General features: G+C 34.5%; 1 protein-coding gene across 1 annotated transcript in view; it reads left to right on the top strand.

The window, feature by feature from the left end:
- Positions 1 to 21,693, top strand: part of LOC120419489 (protein prickle-like) — a 153,965-nt gene that overhangs the window by 14,908 nt on the left and 117,364 nt on the right. The window contains exon 2 of the mRNA XM_052711167.1: positions 18,627 to 19,260. The gene's annotated coding sequence lies outside the window, so the exon portion shown is untranslated. The remainder of the gene's footprint in view (positions 1 to 18,626; positions 19,261 to 21,693) is intronic.

Below are 21,693 nucleotides of genomic sequence, written 5' to 3'. Positions count from 1 at the left end.
CAGTTGCCGCTGGCCACTGGGGGACAATTCCGGAGTATGCAAGGAAGCATATCATGTGACATATCAAACTTCATGAAATTGCAAATTATGACCACCAAAGGTCTTGCCCACGTCCAAGCTTCCCTGCACCGTGCGGTACACGCGGTTCACTTGTACCTCGGTTTTGCTTTGCGCCTGCTTTGTTCGGTTTACACCCGTACCCGACTCTCTCGAACCGAGGGTATTTTGGTTCAACGTACCAGCGCACCACGACAATCTCGGCTCGTCGCCTCGGTTGTGTGTCTGGCACTCACCCGAGGCATGAACCCAACGTATGAACCAAGGTGCTTCACTCGGCACGAGCCGAGGTACGTGCCGTGGTACGCGCTGGCGGTACAAACCGGTTTCAATACCACGGCGCGTACCACGGCACGCTGGGTTCATGCCTCGGGTGAGTGCCAGACACACAACCGAGGCGACGAGCCGAGATTGTCGTGGTGCGCTGGTACGATGAACCGAAATACCAACACACAATGGGATCAGGCTCGTACCGAAGCTAGAAAACCAAACCCGCGGTGTGCGTTGGCACTGGCGCATGGGAAGCTTGCCCACGTCTTTTAATCCAACCTGGCCACTGGGAGACAATTGCTGATGGCGATGTCCTCCGTCCCATCCTGATTAATTTGGAACCGAAAATGGGTTGGGAATGGAGGAAATTTGTGGAATATGCAAAGAACCAAGTTTGAAGTTTCTTCTCGAACCTAAGATTTAAAAGGTTTCAATGGGAAGAGCTCCAAATCCTTCTTATTTTCCAAGGAACCTTCCATCCCAGGGTTCGGACTGACGACCTTTGGATTGGGAGTCCAACCGCCGCCAGGGACTCCACCGGAGGAGGCTTGGTTTGGAGTGTTGTTTGTACTTATAGCAGGGAGAAAACTCCTACATCTGGAATGATCAAATGACCGTACAACAACTGAGGCTGGAACCGACGTTCTACTTCCCCATCCGATAGAAGGTGTGATGACACATTACTCGTCTTAAGAAATGTGAACGGGGTCGGGGACTGGGATCGAACCCAGGCCGGCTGGGTGAGAGCAATCACACTAGCAGCTACACAACTGAGCCCGATTACCATTCCGGAACCATTTCATTGATGGCGGTTTGAATTTTCTGTAGTAGATAAATTTAGTTGAACCTTCCAAAATTACCTAACTTAAAGACCCTCCGGAAGTGTCCCCCAGTGGCAACCCGTATCCGGTTCCGGAGTGACCAAGTTGGGTCATAGGATATCGGTATGACCTTAGATGCTGATAATTTTTAATTTCATGATGTTTGATACGTCGCGTGATATGTTTCCTTGAATTCTCCGGAAGTGTCCCCCATTGGCCACCGGTAACCGGTTACGGAGTGACCAGGTTGAGTCAGAGGATATCGGCATGACCTTAGATGGTCATAATTTTCAATTTCATGAAGTTTGATATGCAACATGATGGGTTTCTAGCGATACCATTATTGGAACCGTTTTGGTGGTACCCTGGAACCGGTTCCGGATTGGCCACAGTTGGCCGGAATGATCCCAAACAGTCAGGGGTAGTATGTAGTGTACGTATGTGATAATTTACAAAAAATCCGGTTGAAAAAATGTACTAATGTGTTGATTTTATAACAAAATCTGTAAAAATCATGTTTTTCGGATGTTCCGGGTTAACGGAACCGGTGTCCACTTTTGATAAATCATCTCTACGGGAGCATAAAGTTGAGGTTATTACCCGTCAAAAGCAACTGGAAGCAACCCGCTATGTGTTATCGTTCCGGAGAAACAGGTCCTCAAAGTCGGGGCCTCAAAAAGGACTTTTTTCGGTTGTAGCAGGTTCCCGGTGGCCACAGTGCCCAAAACCGGTTCTGCCAGTCGGAATCGCAAAGTAGACATTCTAAAATTTTATTTTCGTGATCAAATATATGGGAAAACTTTTATTAAAATCACCAAACAAAATAATTCAGTAACCACCGGTAAGGTTGCCGGGTAGTAAATTGACAACCTAATTTGGCAACGACCGGTGTGCGAGTGGGTGACTAAACTAAAATAGAAGCGTTACGGGTTAATAAAATAGCAACAATTTCCGCAACGCACCGGTAATGATGCTCTTAGGTCTATTCCCGTACTCTGTTGCCATTTTCCTTCACACCAATTCAACACTAATTTGAATTAAAACAGGCCAGTCTTCAAAGCAGATCGAATTAAAGATGCTTTACACTTCTGCACCTTCAACCTAAAATATCATCTGCTTTATTCTTATTTAACCTCCACCCCACCACACTTTACTACGCCACCACAAAAGTTTTTGCTCTGCGTTGCTGCCGAATTCACTAATACACTTGCAAGGAGATCCGGATGAGGGCAGACCCCCGTTTTAAAATCAAGCCGCCATCTTGACGTTGGCTGGGGGAAAACTAAATTATCGCGAAAAATGCACTATTTATAGAAATTTGCACTTAACTTCATATTCCTCATGTTCACAAAAAACGCGCGATCCGAGTGGTATACTTTTCCCGTCACAAAATTCAACTTTTCACCAATAAAATCGGAATAAAAAAATGCCCGACGCTTTGCTCGACCGATCGCAAAACTTGCATGCAAGCTCCTCCCGATCTGTTCTGTTGTTTGTTTGCGACTTCGATCCGGACATAGTTTACATACATTTAAGTGAGATCCGGCATCCAAAAAGTACATCAATATCACTTAAGTGTATATATCTCGAGACAGGGTTGCCAGATCTTCAATGTTTTAGGCTCTTTGGAAAGATCTTCTGATAACCTAGCCAACGATGGGTTGGATGGTGGATCCGGACATAGTTTACATACATTTAAGTGAGATCCGGCATCCAAAAAGTACATAAATATCCCTTAAGTGGACATATCTCGAGCCAGGTTTGCCAGATCTTCAATGTTTTAGGCTCTTTGGAAAGATCTTCTGATAACCTAATCATCGATGGGTTGGATGGTGGACCCGGACATAGTTTACATGCATTTAAGTGAGATCCGGATATATGTGAAAACACATTTTTATACATAACTTTTGAACTACTTATCGAAACTTCAATCTGTATAAAACTCGATCTATGGGACCCTAACCCAAGTCGAATGCAACAAGTTCGGGTCAAATCGGTTCAGCCAGTGCCGAGAAACATGAGCTAGTTTGTTGGTCACATACATACATACACACACACATACACACAGACATTTGTTCAGTTTTCGATTCTGAGTCGATATGTATACATGAAGGTAGGTCTACGACGTTTTTGTGCAAAGTTCATTTTTAGAGCAGGATTATAGCCTTACCTCAGTGAGGAAGGCAAAAATGTTTACTCATAGACATAAAATACCAAAAAATCCCATTTCACCTTAGATGTCATTTTTTAATGATTTTTAGTCAAGCTTCAAGCACTAAAACAAACTATGAATAAATCTAGGTCAGAGGTGCCCAAAGTTTTTGAAAAGCGGACTAAATTTTAAGCTCAGTTGAGCTTGCGGGCCAAATGTGAAAAAATATTTATTTGAAAATAAAAGGAAGGACGTTCTCTTAGACTTAAAAACCTTCTATAAGTAATGGTTTCCTTTATATATCAAATATCAGGAGTTTTTTTTTTTAAAGGTCCAATAAACCAAATTTCCAGTTTTTGCTTTTTGGGTGTTTTTGAAACCGCCTTGAGTCAGGGGAATTCAAAAACACCCAAAAAGCAAAAAATGAAAATTTGGTTATAGGACCTTTTCAAAAAAAAAAAAAAACTCCAGATATATTTAACGTTTCTGTCATAAGAAAAAAAAAAACCTTTGACGTAAGTTTTTTTGTAGCGCCCTTTCTAGGTGGCGCTGGAGGTTGCTTCCGGTTACAAAATGTTTATTTTACAAAGTTAGGAAAAGTCAGCAAGTTTCAAGTCTGTAAGTTAGAATGAATAAAAGTTACAGCACATTTTATAAGCCGTCTGGGTCATTTAGACCCTAACACCTTAGGAAGGCTAAGAAAAAGGTTTGATCATTTACTTGGCTTAATTGTTTAAAAATAATTCGAATTAATTTTATTTTTTAACAAATATTTTAAAGAGGTGACACATACTTTAAAAAAATTAAAAGGCGTAATTTTGCTTTTAAATTAAACGCAATTTATGATAAATCGCTGCGAGAGGATATTCAGACTAAGTACTCAGTTCTTTTTAAAAATGGTATCAACAGTTCTTACGCAGATAAAGTACTATGTAGTACTAGTACTAGAACTGCTAGCGCTTTGTCTGGACCTATCTACCGGCAGACATAAGCTTTAGAAAACTTCTAACTTCCCTTGTTAAGTTTAGTAGTTATCGCCGACGAAAACCAATATTTGCAAATATAATTAAAACATTATTGAAAAAATAAATCCAATTTGGATTCAAAGATCGAGAAATGTTATTTCAATGTATTTGACAAAACCTCAGTTTAAAACCAAGTTTTTGTTTTAGATTTCGTTGTGCAATTCCATAAAACAAACCATATTTTCATAATTTAAAATAAATTCAAATTTGCTTGATGTAACATTTGATTTTTTATCATTGCAAAGCAAGAATCACCTTCAAATATTTTGTAAAGCTCACATAAACATAAAAATGGTAATATTCATAACAGATTTTGTGTAAAAAAATCTGTAATATTACACCAGGAACTGATGAATTTTCATCAATTTCTATCGATTTTTACTCAAGTTCACTTTTTTATAAATTTTTAGGTAAAATTAGTAAAAGTGGTAATATTTAATCAACCCAATTTACAACCTTCCAAAATTCAACCTTTATTCTGCTCTTTTCCACAACATAATTCTGCTTTTGGTAGATACCACCCTTAATCAACAGCAAAATATGCGCGTTGCTCCAGCATATTTTTTTTCAATTTCATCCCGCTCGTCATCCATCCTCAACCCGATCTACCGATCTTACGGCAAGCAGCTGCGTTTGCTCCACCCCTCCCCCCCCCCCTTGCTGCAGCAAAGTGCCCTCAATCGAGCGTGGCGCATTCCAGACTGCAGCAGGCCGGCAGCATCGACCTGAAATTGCGCGTTTTGCAGCAAACTGCAACTGCACAACTCACTCGAACATTGTGACATTGTGGACTGTCCGGCCCCAGACCGACAGTTTTCATGGTCAGCAGGCCTCTCTCTCCTGCTGTATCATATGTGAGGTAGAGATGTTTGAGGTAGGTAATTTAAGTATGTTATATATTAAACAATTTTTAAGGCGAAAAATCACGATAGAAAAAAAATATTGTTTTCAACTTATTATACCATGTGAAATGAAATATGAAATAAATGAGAATGACATTTCTTAAGAATAACTAATTACAGAACAACAACATCTCTACCGTCTCCTAGGGGCACGCAAGCTGTCGTCAGCATTGTGATAATGAGCGCACCTTAACAAGGGGGACACAAAGTGAAAAGTTGCTTGCCATGCATCATCGGTGAAACACCTTACAAAGTTTGTGTTCTTGTCCGGTGTGCAACATGCAGCCGGGATCACAGACAACTGGATTTGTGTATTTTATTGTGCTCAGAATATTATCAATTCTTTGGATGCTTTATATTAAAAAAAATAATAAACTTGTATGCCAAGATTAACTTTACTTTTCCAATCTGCACTTTAAAAAAAGTTTAATTTGGAGGTTTGAAAATTATTTTGGCTAATGTTTTTTTTTCTTTTTTAAGAATAAGGCCGTTGCAAATATTTTTCAAAGTTTATGTCGCCCCCCCTCCCCCCCGCCTTGAAAACTGGTCTGAAAAATCAGGGGGCAAAAAAAAAATTTCCAAAAAACTTAAAAATTTCCATGAAAATAGAAGTCAAATCAACTGAAAACAATCTAAAATGCATTTTTCTGCATTGAAAATCATATTTATTAAAAAATATTTTGAATTTTGTTAAAATTCGCAGAAAATAAAATATTCGTGAATACTTAGATATTTTGGAAACTAATGATGAAAAAACAACTGGACAGGTGTATAATGCATTTTAAAACACTTTTTTTCATTAAAATGTTGAAACCATGGCTCGTAGTTTCAATTTTTATACTTTTTTATTCATAAAAAAACATAAACTTCAAAAAATATTTGCAACAGCCTGATTCTATTTAAAAAAGGGGAAATTCATCGGAAACTGGTGCAAATCTCATAATTTGTTCGGATTTTTTTTTGTGTGGAACACAGAAAAATCTTATGAGCAGTTTAACATAATTTACGAAATGACCCTTACAAAGGAGTTCTGTTGAATTTACATTAGACTGGTACAAATTTTATTTCATGTTTTTCAGTGGGCGAACATTTTTTTTTCAAAAAAAAAAAATCAAACTTGAAATGGAAATTTAACTGCAATCAGCTGAAATTGATTTTAAATGCATTTACCTGCGTTAAAAATCATGTTTAGCATGTTTGGGCTGATTTAAACATTTTTTCAATTTTTGGAAAGTTTCGATGTTTAATATCGCAAAAAGTTTTTTTCTCTTTTTTTTTGTTTTTGTAATTAAAAGACGCAATTTTTGGTACCATAACATGTATAGGTCATCGCTGAAATTTTAAAGTTATCGCAGTTTCAGTGAAAAAAGTCGTTTTTTTCCCGTTTTCGTAATTTTTCCATTTTTGCGCGTGGCGCGTCGAAAAATCCAGTTTTTTTTTCTCAAAAAAATCGTATCTCAGAGTATCAAAAACATAATTTCACCATTTTTTGATATGTTATGTGAAATTTTCCGAGGAATCCGATAAAAATATTTTCAGACATAGGCTCTTTGGTCCCGAGACCTTCAAAACAGCATTTTAAGTTTTCATACGACCTTTTCAAATGTTAACTAGATTTTCGAAACTTCTTACTATTTTTCCCAAATATCCAAACTAATCACCTTTCTTTTGCGTCTAGGACAGCTAAAATCGGATGAAATGGCGCGGAGATAGGATTTTTTGAAAAAAAGTGGTTTTTGCGGAAATTGCCATTTTTCGAACCACCCTAACACGGCATAGGTCACCCTAATGGCCAAACAACAAATACGGGTCTAATTATTTCGGCCAAGGATCCCCCAGAAAAAAAAATTGAGCTCGATCGGAGAACTTTTTTTTCGCATCATGCTGTTTTCGTGGGGAATTGCTGTATATATGGAATATTCATTGCAACTTCTCATAGATATCAATAGTGAAAGATTTTTTTTAAAAAGGTTCGAATTTTCTCATAAATACGCATTTATTTCCGAAAGAAAAAAAACTCAAATTACATGTTTTTGCAATATGGGTATCAAATGATAGGAAATCTAATAAAATTCAGTAGTATTAGTACTTGTTTTTTGAATACTCAATTTTTTCATAAAAATACGCGCTTTCAAAAAACTCATCAAAAAATATTGATCGTAACAATTTCTCTTGCTGGATGTCATTTTCACAAAACGACGTGTTTTGAAAAAAACGGAAACCCTTATATTTCATGTTTTTTCGCAATAAAGACGACCAAAACATCGAATTTGTCATATATTACAATAGTATCAACATTTTATGTAATATTGACAATTTTTACAAAACAAGATATTTTTTGAAAATTATGCTGAATTCAAAATGATTTTGAAACATGATTGAAAATTTCTCATACATTTTTACAGCCTAATCATTTTATTTTAGACATTACTGAACATTTTCAGAAGACTACGGATTTTCTAAATTTCACGCACATTTATTGCAGTATTGTCTATTTCAAATAATTGAAAATTTGTCGTAGATATTAGTTATTAAAATTATTTTCAAAACCCAGTCCATTTTTTTTCCTTTTTGTTGTTTTCTTACTTTTAACATCAAATTCGAATTCTGTGACCCCATTAAAGTCAAATTTGAATGGTATATTGCCTGTTAAATTACAAAATGTATTTTTTCAATACTTCATCACCGCCGTTTTGGCCACCATCTTGGATTTGAAAATTCTTAATTCTAAAAAATAACGCAATGAAATATTTTTTGCAATTCGATTCTCCGATGTAAATATTTTTCCAAAGCCTCCGGATAATCAAGTCAGGAGTGCATTTAAAAAAATCACAAAACTACGTTTGACATAATACTCTTTTTTTATTGCGGCAAAATGGAGTGGAATTCTTGACACAATATCTTATAGAACTTTAAAAAAACTCTAGAATTATTGAAAATTTTCCGATAATTTAATATTGTATTGCTAACATACTTGCGTTTTGTTTTTAAGTGCATAGTTTTGAGTTTTGTGTTTGTTTATTTTCAAATCTAATACTTAACTTTGTAAATTGGAGTGTTTGAGAAAAATATCAACACTTTTGAAATGTATGAGAAATTTAATAAAAATATTTATTATGGTATTTTTTTCGATTGAAGAACGACACAATCTGTAATATATCTCCCGGTGAATTAATTGAAACTCAAATCTCCTTGTCTGTGAATTCCATATGGAATACCGCAAGGCCTGCTGCGGGCAGGATGTCGTAAAACGGTTCCGAAAATAATCGAATTAGCCTCTGCTGTTGCTGGCATTCCTGCCTTCCGAACGGATGCTGCAAAATACCTTTTCTCGAAAAGTGCAGCCAATTCAATCGATTTCGTCCGATTCCGCCGACGCTGGGAAAAATGGTTGCTGACGGAAAATGCTTCCACAGCTCCATCCATCAATCAAACTTTTTTCTTCTTCCTCGTGGTCTATTGTGTAAAGGTGGAGAAATATACATTATAAAGGTTATTAGATACGAATGTGGCTTGATTGGTTTTGTGTAATTTTAAGAGAAAAGCAAAATAATGGCCGAAACTGAAGAAACAAAAAAAGAGCTCAGCTAAAACAACAACAACAGTAGGAAAAAAAACCCACAAAGTATGGTAAAAATAGACGAGTTGAATGAATTTTTCGCGCGAAAAAAGGCAAATCTTGAAGGCTGTTGATGTTAAGGTAAGGTACTCCCCGATGAATCAAACAACCCAGCAAAAGCAACAACATCAAGTTGCCAAAATTGGTCAGTTGATGTGGTGGTGATGGTCTTAAGAGGGAGGTGAGGGAGCCAAGATGCAAAAAAACGAAGAAGCTGCCGCGGCAATCAGTGGTCAATTATCAGCGACTTTACTACGGTGATGAAATGAGTGTTGTAGGGGGAGCAGGGTGGGCTTAGTCGTGTTTAATATTGATGAAAAATATTTTTTGTTATGACTTTAGTGTTCAAATTTTTCTTAATGGTGGTGGACGATACTGTAAAGATACAGATTTTGTTAACAAAAAAATCTTTCTTTGGCAATTTTGAGAATAATGCACACGGTGAACTCGATGATGACATAGCATTAAAAATTAGAACCAAGAAATTCAGTAAAATTATCATTTCAAAAGATGAAACACCACGTGACAGCCGGTTAACCGGCCTCTCCCATGTCCGTTAAGTGCTGGCCATCATCTTTAAGTGGCGCGATCGCGCTCGCGCCAAAACCAAAAAAAAATAAACAAGCAGAAAAAACCGCTCTTAACTCTTCGTCAAAATATCGCGTAATTGTGGTTGGTGGAAAGTTTCACGCAAAAAAAAACATCACTTCCATCCTGGTGCTACGATCAGACGTCGCAATTTTCCCGGGTGATCGGTTAATAACGTGTCTCTGTAAATGTTCATCACACTCGTTGAAACTCGAAGACACACACTCACACTCATCGTTTGTTGAGTGAATAATTGCACACACGGAGAGAAGTTTTTTGCGCGCGAATTTCTGACGATTCCGGTTCAGCGCAAAGATCGCCACTCTGGTTCGAGATGAACAGTATGATAAGGATCTTGAGATAAAGAGATGAAATCTCAGCAGGACTCAAAACAATACAAAGCAACTGTCAAAAAGTTCAAGATTGTGGTGTTATAAGGTTAACATGTAAATTTTTAAGCATAAAAAAACATTTTCTTTTCGCTTCTTTCTTAAAACACCTCAGAAAAGAACTGAAAAAGTTCCCTGCTTTCCAGCTCATCGAAGCATCGAACCACAGTTCAATTGTATACACACGGTAATAATCTAATTATAGTTTATAAAGTCAACATACCAAACCGTGTTGTGGTACACAATCATGATTTATATTTTGCTCCAGCATCGAGGGCCACAGCCAGCCTTACCAATACCATAAAGCAGAAAAAAAGGGAGCATAAAAAGTGTTAGTGAGCGAAGCAGGCAGATACCTCGCGATGATTTCGTTCTCGAGTTGCACAGGACAGGTCTTGGCGGCGGCGGCATGTCGATTTGTGCCCCCCAGGCCACCAGAAGATCTGCACCAGTGCAATAGTTGGGCAAGCTATGTCGACTCCGTGTACTGCCCCGGTGAACAGTTAAAGTCACCAATAAAAAGTAGAAATAATACCTAACCTGACCCCAGGGATGATTCTGAGGCAGGATTGAGTGCTGTTAATGAAAAGTGGAAATAAACATTAAAATTAAACCTTGATTAAAATTACCCCAGTAATGTAATTGTATTCCAATAATACAAAACATTTAGAAAAGATTATTCGGGTGGCGAGCCGGAAGGAACGTTAGATAAAAATTTAGAAATAAAAAAAAAAGATTTTATAAAGGGTTTTGCAGTTTGGATGCAAATATTTAGTTTTAAAGAAAGTAAAATGAGCAATTCTCTATCAAAACGGAAATGGATTTTATTTGTATTTTTTGATTTGGCTCAAACTTTGTGAAGGCCTTCCCTATGACCAAATAAACTATTTTGTGTGATTGGTTCATCCAAACAAGTCTCTATACAATTTTGGCTACTGTCCATACAAAAATGGTATGTAAATATTCAAACAGCTGTAACTATTGAGTGAATTTTCTGATCAATTTGGTGTCTTCGGCAAAGTTGTAGGTATTGTTGAGGACTATTGAGAAAAAAATAGGTACACGGAAAAAAAAATTTGCAGATTTTTTAATTAACTTTTTTTTTCACTAAAACTCAATTTCCCAAAATACGTATTTTTTTGATTTTCGAGATTTTTTGATATGTTTTAGGGGACAAAAATCCGCAACTCTTGAGCCATAGAAAAACATGGTCAAAAAATCTGCCGCCGAGTTATGAATTTTTGAAAAATTAGTGATTTTTGGAAAAAATCGACGTTTCATGCAAAAATAAGTTTGACCTTATTTTTTAATGCAAAATTGAATTTGCAATCGAAAAGTACCGTACAGATTTTTTGATAAAGTGCTCCGTTTTCAAGATAGAGCCACCGAAAATTTGATTTTAGCGAAATATTTGCAGTTTTTCAATTTAAAAAAAAAGAGACCATGAGTGACCACTTCTTAAAATATTTTTTTTGGAAAATTTCAGAAAATTTGCTATACAATTGTCTTAGAGACATTGAAGATTGGACCTCGGGTTGCTGAGATAGAGCCGCTTTAAGAAAAAGAAACACGAAAATTGAAGTTTTCTTAATCTCATCAAAACAACCCACCATTTTCTAATGACCATATCTCAGCAAATAATGGTCCGATTTTCAATTTTAATGCATGAAAAATTCGTGAAATTTTCCGATCTTTTCGAAAAAAATATTTTGATTTTTTTTAAATCAAGACTAGCATTTTAAATGGGCGTAATATTCAATGTTTGGCTCTATCTCAGCAACCCGAGGTCCAATCTTCAATGTCTCTTAGACCATTGTATAGCAAAATTTCTGAAAATTAAAAAAAAATTTTTTTAGAAACGGTCACTCATGGTCACTATTTTTAAAAATTGAAAAACTGCAAATATTTCGCTAAAATCAATTTTGCATTAAAAAATAACTTGTTTTTGCATGAAACTTTGATTTTTTTCCAAAAATCATTGTTTTTTTCAAAAACTCGGCGGCAGATTTTTTGACCATGTTTCTCTATAGCTCAAAAGTTGCGGATTTTTGTCCCCTAAAACATATCAAAAAATCTCGAAAATCAAAAAATACGTATTTTGGGAAATTGAGTTTTAGTGAAAAAAAAAGATGATAAAAAAAAACCTGCAAATTTTTATTTCGTGTACTTATTTGTTTCTGAAAAGTCCTCAACAATACCTACAACTTTGCCGAAGACACCAAATTGATCAGAAAATTCACTCAAAAGTTACAGCTGTTTGAATATTTACATACCATTTTTGTATGGACAGCAGCCAAAATTGTATGGAGACTTGTAAAAATTTCATTTCGAATACAAGCATTATTTGACAAAATAATCTTCTATTTTGAATGTATGACAAATTTCAACATTTTTGGACAAATTTCAACATTTTCACAAAAAATTGCAATAATTTTTTGTCCCTTATATCTTGGCATGTAAGTATTATTGATTTTTTCAAGCAATATTTAAAATCTGATTTTTTTCTGAAATTCTTGAAAATATCAGTTTTATCCATATTTTAAATAACCCATACTTCTTTTTTAAGAAAACGTAGTAAAACACGGTGTATTTTTCCGAGAACATTTAGATAAAAAATTCAGCAAGTCTGACATTTGGCACCATGAAAGAAGGGCCCTTTCCCGACCTTTTGCGGGGTCTGGCGAAATATTTCGTCGGGGGTCTTGAGCAACTTTTTTTTGAAGATTTTTTTTCGATTTTATAGGATTTTTCTTCGGAAAAATCGATGGGAATCAATGGGGACATGTTCATATCCATCAAATCTCTTATGAATGTGCCCCAAGCGACCTTAAATTACATATTTGACCTCAAATCAAAAGTTTCCAACTCAAATTTACCAGTTTTCTAGCTTTCTTTGAAATAACCCCAACATCCAATCTGTAAACCTCAAAACGATCAAATGAAAATCTTTTCTTTGTACAATTTGTCATAAAAATACAGCAACAGATTGCCTGGATACAAATTCAAGCTTAAACCATTGCTAAAATTAGATTTTTTCATTTAAAAGCTACTTATTACCCAAAAGGTTCCCAAAATATTTTTTTCAATCCTCTGCCATACACCACTAAAATATTTTAAAACATTTTCGAGTCAATCACATTGTAGAGAACAATTTTCTGACCAATTTCCATTAAAAAGTATCAATTTTGGTTCAATATAAGCAGAGATATACTTAATTTAGTAAAATAAAAAGTTACTTTCTCCATAATTTCTGGATTTAATTCCCATTCAAACGATGAACACCGCCTACTAAGTTTTTCATTTCCATCGATTTTTCTTAAGAAAAATCCTATAAAATCGAAAAAAAATCTTCAAAAGTTGCTCTAGACGCCCCGACGAAATATTTCGCCGGACCCCGCAAAATGTCGGGAAAGAGCCCTTCTTTCATGGTGCCAAATATCAGACTTGTCGAATTTTTTATCTTAAGTTTGTTCTTGGAAACACACAGTGAAAACATACAAAATTAAAAATTAATGGTTTTTATATGTTTAACATTATTCCGAAATGGAAAACTATGTTTTTCGACGTAATTTTTCAATCAATTAAGAGTGAGTCCACGAGCAAAGCATACCCATCTCACATCGACCTTAGAAATCTGCTTGAAATTTTCAGGGGTTGTTTGTACATATAAAACTAGCGTCTGGCCAAAATAGAGAATTTTTAGCAACGGGAAGTGGGGCAAATCGGGACACAAAGTTTGAAGGTTCAAAATCGTAAAAAAAAACTTAAAATGGCTATAACGTAGGCCAAATACAATTTAATTTCAAAATTCAAAGTGCATTTGAAAGGCCTAAAAAAGCATCCCAATTGGTTAAATCTTAAGGGAGTTATTGGCATTTTAGTGAAAAAATAGCATAACTTTCAAACTCTAATAAAAAAGTGTTCAATCCAGATATCAACTCGGTTCGACCTACAGCTTGGGACTACCATCTGAGACTAAGAACGCTTTGGGTAAGGCAGTTTAACATATTAAATAGACACTTTTACTTTCAGTGAATTTTTCGGTTGTAAATTTTTGTTCGGGACCCCTTAGATCCCATTTTCTGGTGATAATTTTATCATATTCGTGTTTTTGAGACAATTTCACAATAAAAACATGCAGAAAAATATAAGTTTTTAATAGAAACGATACAAATTGACATAAAAAATAGTGTTTAAATGGACTTGGTACAATGAAATCCGCCATACAAAACCGAAATCAAGTCCAAATAGAACGTTGAAATAAGTATCATTGGATTGTCTTGAATGAAAAAATGTAAAATGAAATGTTTGTAATTAGAGCTTTGAAAGGGAAAATTCTATATCGGGGTCGGGGCAACTTATTCCGATTTTGTGTATGTTGGCGGAATATTACCTTATACTATTTGATATAAGGGCTGAAAAGTTCTACGAATCAGTTGAACATTTCTGCACTTGTATCAAATAGTAATAATTTTTAATATAATTTAAATTTGAACGGAGATTAGTCTAAAATCATAGATATTTGACTTATAATTCCATTCAAAGGGCGGTTCTCGTTTTGAAAAAAAAATCGTATTTTGAAACAACATGTGCAACTTGTCACATAAATTAAATTTGATGAATTAATAAAAGAATTTTTATTTTCAGTTCTAATGCAAAACTTTACTAAATCTCCGTAATTTTTTTAAAATATATTTTTTATTATATCACAACCATTCCAAATCTATAATATCATGATAGATAGTTCAAGAACTAAATATCGAAATAATGAATATGTACAGTCCAGTTTCACTTCGGATAATCGAATCACGAAAGAATTTTTAAGTATGACCTGTAAACTAATCTAAAACGATTTAGATTTTTAAAATTCAAGATGGCGGCCAAATAGCGCTGATGAGATATTGAAAAATGCAATTTTTATTTGATAGGCAATCAACCAGTCAAATTTGGCCAATATCGGGTCGCAGATCTCAAATTTGATGTTAAAAATAAATTAATAAAAAAAACGAAAAAAAATTTGTTCGTGATTTGGTAATCTGAAGTCCCATACTAACCTTCGGATAATCGAGTCTGGACTGTATAACGTGGTCGCTGAATTGTTAACAACATATTAAAAGCTGATAAAAAATTGCAACATAGAGTCTCAAAAAATAGCTCGTTTAATGTTGTACGTAAATATTAAAGCGATGAGTAAAGCGTGAGCCATTAAATTTAAATAATGATAGGAAATCATAAATAAATCAAACCTCATTCTGAAAATTTAAGTGTTATTTTACTGTTATTTAAGCGTCCAGAAAAAAAGATCACTGCCTTTGCTCCTCTTAGTCATAAATCAAAGACAATCTTTAAATCACTGCTACCGGACGGACGGATGGGTTGTCTTTCTCTCTGCACCGATGGTGTCTCGGAGTCTTCCAGCCAAAAGGAAAACCACAAAATCTACCGCAACCTCCGCATCGTCGTCGTCGAAGTCGTCAAAGTCCACTTCGGTCGTCGGTGAGGTGAATCCGTTCGATTCGATTCTTGCCTTTTCATGCTCTTGCCCATGCTCACTACTTTTTTATTTTGCTCTGTTATTTCCTTGTTCATGGTCTCAACACAGGCACAGGCTCTTTTGCGATCAGTTGGGCAGTTGAATAGTTGTGGTTCAGCAGCTGGAAAAAGGGGCACTCAAACTACCGAAGAAGTTGGGGATGGTGACCACGAGGTTGACTTTCCAGTGAAGGTGTGTGTTGCTATAGAAGTCAGTTTGAAGAAAAATAGAAGGTGTTACATTAGAGGTGCTACATTAGATCATTTTAGAAATCGTTTTAAAGATATCAATTATTTAAACGAAAGATTTTTATTTTTTTAAAGTTTACTAGACAAACATATTTTTGAAAAAGTTCTTTTGACAAACTTTATTTTTTTACTATTTTCAATGTGTTTTATTTGTAATATGATGTTCACAATCATAAGCTAGTTTTTTTGTATCTGTCGTAAATTATTTTCAATAAAGCCATACCATTCAAAAATCAATTAAAACATAATAATTCAAGACCGTGTTCAAGACCGTGTTCCTTAAAAATAAAGTTTCACGTTTAAATTACAATTTTCAAGTTTTTTGTCAACGGCTAAATAAAGATTTTGAAATAGTAGTTTATGCAACAAGTTGCAAAAAGAGGATTTTTTCAGCACGAGTCGTACATTTATCCAACGAGGTTCACCGAGTTGGATAAATACGAAGAGTGCTGAAAAAATTAAGTTTTGCAACGAGTTCCATACAACATTTTTTGCAATTCCGAAAAACACCCATTGAGTGAAATTTTAAGTCAAATTTTCATGTATGTTGTCAATAAATCGTTTAAATCAAAAAAATGATGAAAAGTGTTACTTTTCGAAACAAGTGCTGAAAAGTTCAACTTTTCAGCACCCATTTCAGTGCTGAAAAGTAGAACTTTTCAGCATTTATTTTGAAAAGTGTTGCTATTCGATTCTGTTATTTTTGGTACAGAAAAGTAGGCTATTTCGTCGTTCAAGAATGACAGGAAAAGTAAGTAGTTTCACGACGGAATTGCAAAAAGATATTTAAACATTCCGTTTTAAATCAGCATTACAAAAAAAAACTTTGCATAACCTGAGGATAAAACCAAAGAAAATTCTTGGAATTCACGAATCCTTGAGGCAAAAAAATCGCAATTATCTTTGGTTTGTTTTTTTTTATGATAAATTTTATACAACTTTGGCAAGAAGATCGTAAAACATATTTTGTAAAGAAATAAAAATAAATAGAAAAAGGAATGATTTTGGCTAATTCAGAAAATTATGGATCAAATGACAAAAATGACAAAAAGAGACTGTATTGTTTGGTTTGATAATTTACTTTTTAAATTGTTTTGCTGACATTTCAAATTTACAGTTTTCTTTAAAATAATTAAATTTTTTGTCATTGCATTTTGTAGAAGATTGAGCTCCAATTGAATCATGTGAATTACATTGCAAATATAACAAAATTGGTCAAGATGCAAAAATAACTGTGACATAACTTATTTTTTATTTTAATTAAAGACTACTGCTAATTTTATATAAAGTCTCTCTCCCCTTCCTCAACTCAACACTTTTAAAAGCAAGGGTGCTCAAAGTTTTTGAATGGCGGGTCAAATTTGAAGCTCATGTTTTTTTTAATTTCAATCTATAAAACTAAAAAAAAATATATACTCGAATACAAAAAATAACAGTTTCGTACAAATAAACCTCAAATCAATTGTTAAATTTTATTAAAATCAGAAAAACCAAAAAAATACCATCACTAATTTTATTCATCTGCTTTTCATTGCAATTTTCGTGTCACAACAATCGTGATTTCACAAATATAACGAAAGTTTCAAAGGTATTTAAATTGTTTTTTTTTTTTTAAATATGTTTTGAATATATTTTTGAAGGGTGACACAAACTTTGTAGAGGTGTGTTATTTATTTTTTGAATTATGTGCAATCTTAATGATAAATAGTTACTGAAGGATTTAAAAAAAATCCTTCAATAACAATAACAATAACAAAATATTTGAAGAAATTTTGACATAATTTGCTCTTTTTATCAGATAGAAAAGAAAGATTTTTGACGCAATATTTATTTCAATATAATCCGGATCAAAGTATGGGTTTTCCATACTTTGATCCCGATTATACACTTAGTTTTATATTAACAAAATCTAAAAAGGTTCACTAAATAGGCATAAACTTAACCTTTATTTCTAGAAACTATAAAATCACTTAAACATGAGTCAAAGGGCAATTTTACATGATCATTCAAAATGGGTCCGCGGGCCACAAAAAAATGAACTTGCAGGCCACGTTTGGCCCACGGGCCATACTTTGGTCATCCCTGTTTTAAAGTGTCTGAAAGCAAACAATGTTTTTTGCCTGAATTATACATTTTTAAAAGAAAAACTTGTGAAGCAATTGAAAACTATAAAAATAGCATTGTATAACGTTTAATATTTCCATGAACTTATTAATGTTGACAATTGAACAATTCTTCTGGTAAATGGACTTTTCATTAAATTTTATTTATTTTGACAAACGTTTAATTTTTCATCAAATTAAGTTTTTTTTAAAATAATGATTTTTGCGATCTCGGAATAAGGCCATTTTAAGTAAACATTAAATGCGAATTTTGCAGAAAAAAGGCTTTTTTCGTGTTTTAAAATAGTGATCATCCTCGTCCATTGCTGATAAAAAGTATATTTGGGAAAATTATCTACAATTTTCTTTTTTGGACATTGTTGATCCGAGTTTTAGTTGTTGAGAATTTGCAAAGAAAAAAAAATACGAGCAAAAATCTTTTTCTAAGTGTTATTTATTCGGAACAATAGCTGAAAACTATTCATCCGATTTTATTGTTAAAAAGTAAAACTGTGAAATGTGATAAATTTTTCAACCTTCTGTTAAAATACTATCGGGTTTTTTTAAATCACGTTTTTAAAAATCTAGTTTTTGTGATCAAAAGTTAGTTAAAAAAAGTTGTGCAACAAAAAAAAACACCAAATAAATCATAAAATCTGTTTTCAAGGTACAGATTTCTGTACATTTGTGTTGATTTTTTTTAATACATAGCATCAAATTTGTATGAAGGCTTTTCTGGTGTATGAACCAGAATCTGGTTTATGAAAGAATCGAAAGGCAAAGTTTCCAAATCCAAACAATACAAAACAAAACAAACATCAGCTTAAACACTTTTTTGTTATAGCAACAATTATATTCAGTAAATGTTTTGAGTACTTTTGTAATAACTGATGATTTTTTTTTAATATTTCACATTCCAGATAATGACAGAGCTCGAGACCAACATGTGCGAATGATCAATAATCGCGTCGGTGTATGAGTGTGATCCCAAAGCCAAAAGAGTACAGAAAGAAAGAGAGGGAGAGCCAAATCAATCCCTTTGAAGAAACACCAATCAAGTTCCGATCGATCGTCGATCGACTTATGCTCTGGATTCGAGCTGCATTTCGAACGTGTTTTAGTGCATTTATATGTGTGTGTGTGAATGAGAGTGCAAACACAGGAAGAGAGCCAATATTCGGTGCAGATGTGAGTGAGAGGCCGTTTCTAGATTTATCTGCGTGCGTGTTTTATAACAAATCAATGCCGAAGGCCGGGAGAGAGCGTCAGCAAGCAAAGTGAAGTAAAGTTCAAGAAGAGAAAACGAAGAAAACCAACCCGCCGATCACCGGCCGCGATATTTCATAAACAAAACCGCAGATCGCCGCATGATCGCGGCCTCGTGCCGACCCGAAGAAGTGATGTTTTGCCTAATGATCGGGTCATTGACAGTGGATTAGAGTGTGGCGACTGGCTGGCAGCTGAACCGAACCGTCTCTACCTGATGCCAAAAGTCGACGCAGCGATCGACTTTGGATTTTGATTCAGCAAAAAAAAAAAAAGAAAAGAAAAAAGGTAAGTGTCGCAATGGTTGAGCTGCCAATTTGAGGGTATCACTCGTGGGTTGTGATTAAGTCTTTATGGTTCCCCTGCTGGGTTTTTGGGGTGTCAGTTTCTGGGTTTGACCCTTCTCGGAAGTGTGGTTTCTAGCCGCTCTGGGGCGTGTGGCGTGGCTGTGTGTCCAAATTCATTCATTAATTCATTCTGACATTTGAACGCGCGAGACGCCGACAAACGAAACGAAAGTCAGAGCCTGTCAGCGCCACCGCAGCCATAGTGGGGAAGAAATTTGATAGACTGATTCACTTAAAGTTTTATTTTTGTTTTGCTAGTACGCTGGAATTTGAGAGATCATAATGAAAATTTGCTATTTGGATTTTAACTGATACACTGTCAACTGGTTGACAAAAGTTGGATAATCGAATCATGAAATCATATGAAGAATATTTTTGTCTCAATTCGCCTAAATTTTCCCAATTAACTACAGGTGACGATACTGTTAAACAGTTTTGTTTTTAATTTAATTCTGAACATAATTTTAAAATTTCAAATGTGATTTCATTTATATTAGCACTGTGCCAATATATTTGAGTAGTCTCTAACACGCAGAAAATAAGGCAAATTTTAATCAACATTGTGTACTTTTTCTTGATTTGAAAATCAAGATTTCTGTTGAATCAACGCTAAACGTCAAAGCAACTTTTTCAAAACAACAAAAGATTTTTGTGGAATTGAGAAAATCAAGGTTTGTTTCAATGCAAAATCGGCGTTTATTATATTCAACAAAAAAATTGTTGAATCTAACCTCGTACAAGTTGATCGTAAAAAATATTTTTCTGCGTGAATTTATACAATTTTGAAGTATTCAACTGTCACTGTTCACATTCAAATTTACAGTCGGTGATAATTTTATAAGGCTATTCATATTGCATCAACTCCATATTTGTACTCTTCTGAATTTAACTGAATTAACATTAAATTATTAGTCTTTAAATCATAGAGATCCTGCATTTTTTTATATTTCGATTTTATTTAAATTGATTTTTTTTGTATTTTATATTTATAACTTCCTTTTACTTTTATAGGATTTGACCACTTTCCTGAACTATCAAAGTGGATTCAAATGTAGAATTCAGCTTAAATTGTTTTCATACACCATTTTTGTATGAACAGCTGCCAAATTTGTATGGAAAATTATATAGACAAACTAATTACAGTATGTAAAAAAAGTATTTACACCCCTTGGGCACTATGCACATTTTGTGATGAAACATGTTAAAAATTTAAAGTTTGACAGGAACCTAGTACTACGTTTTGTTCAGAAACTCATACCAAACATTTTGCTACAAAAAGCTCATGAAAAGATGATTTTTTTAAAAGTTATATAACAAATACTATTACGAAAATAAAAAAGGTGCAAAAAAAGTTTGTACACCTTTCAAAAAATTAACATAAATAATGTTATTTGTTGACAAATCACCATAAATCCAGTCTCCCAACTCCAAATAGGCATCCTTGACTGATTAAAAAAATAATTTGGATTGCATATAAAGTTTACTAACTACTTAGTATAAAAGTTTATATAACTCTGGAAATTCTATATAAAACATATCTAAACTTGATTTTGCAAACTTTTAATTCAACTTAATATCAATATATTACCATAGAATTGCTAAATAAACATTTTGGAGTGGGTATAACACCGTTTTGGGGGTATTTGTATCAAAAGAATAGATTTCGATTCTTCTTAATTCAGATGAAAGCTAGTGTGCTGAACCTGGGCGAGTTGCCGCGCAAATTTCGAAATATCCATCTGTTTTCGGATGCGGCCAGACTTTTCAACAAAATACACAGTTTTCAAATGAAAATATGGTAAAAAAATTTCATTTTCATATCTTTTATTTATCTCAAAAATTGCATTTTTCGAGCCCTACAACCTGACAAAAAAATTCTCTGACCATTTCTTACCGTTTGTCGAATACTCTCTCTTTGCTCTCCCTCTCACTTCAGTCGGGTAGTACAGCGAATTGAGAGAACGATTGCGTTTATCGCTCAGTCACTGAGTCGAAATAGTTTGCGATCGGCTTTGTTTTACTCAGTTGTTAAACTGCTTAAAATATATGTTATCAAAAATGTTTTGCAATTTTGTTGATAACACAACATCAAAAACACAATTTTCAGCAATTTCCATCATGCCAAATACAAATTTACGGCAAACTGTGGTAGTACAGGCCAAAAGAGCGCCGAGCTGGTATGTTGTTAGATTCTCTCCTCTCTGAACATATTCGTGTGTGACTCGGATCGACGGATGGAGTGGGCAAAGAAATTCACGAAGTATTTGTGTCGCTGGGAGAAGCGATTGAGCAAGTCGCTGGCAGCCTGAGTGTAGAGTTCGTTCGCGATTGGTTGCGAGCTCCAGTCGGCAATGATTCGCTCGACGATGAGTGA

The sequence above is a fragment of the Culex pipiens genome, chromosome 3 (genome assembly GCF_016801865.2).
Source record: "Culex pipiens pallens isolate TS chromosome 3, TS_CPP_V2, whole genome shotgun sequence".
Classification (NCBI taxonomy): domain Eukaryota; kingdom Metazoa; phylum Arthropoda; class Insecta; order Diptera; family Culicidae; genus Culex; species Culex pipiens.
The sequence above is the reverse complement of the archived record's forward strand: the minus strand, read 5'-3'. Positions and strand labels throughout refer to the sequence as shown.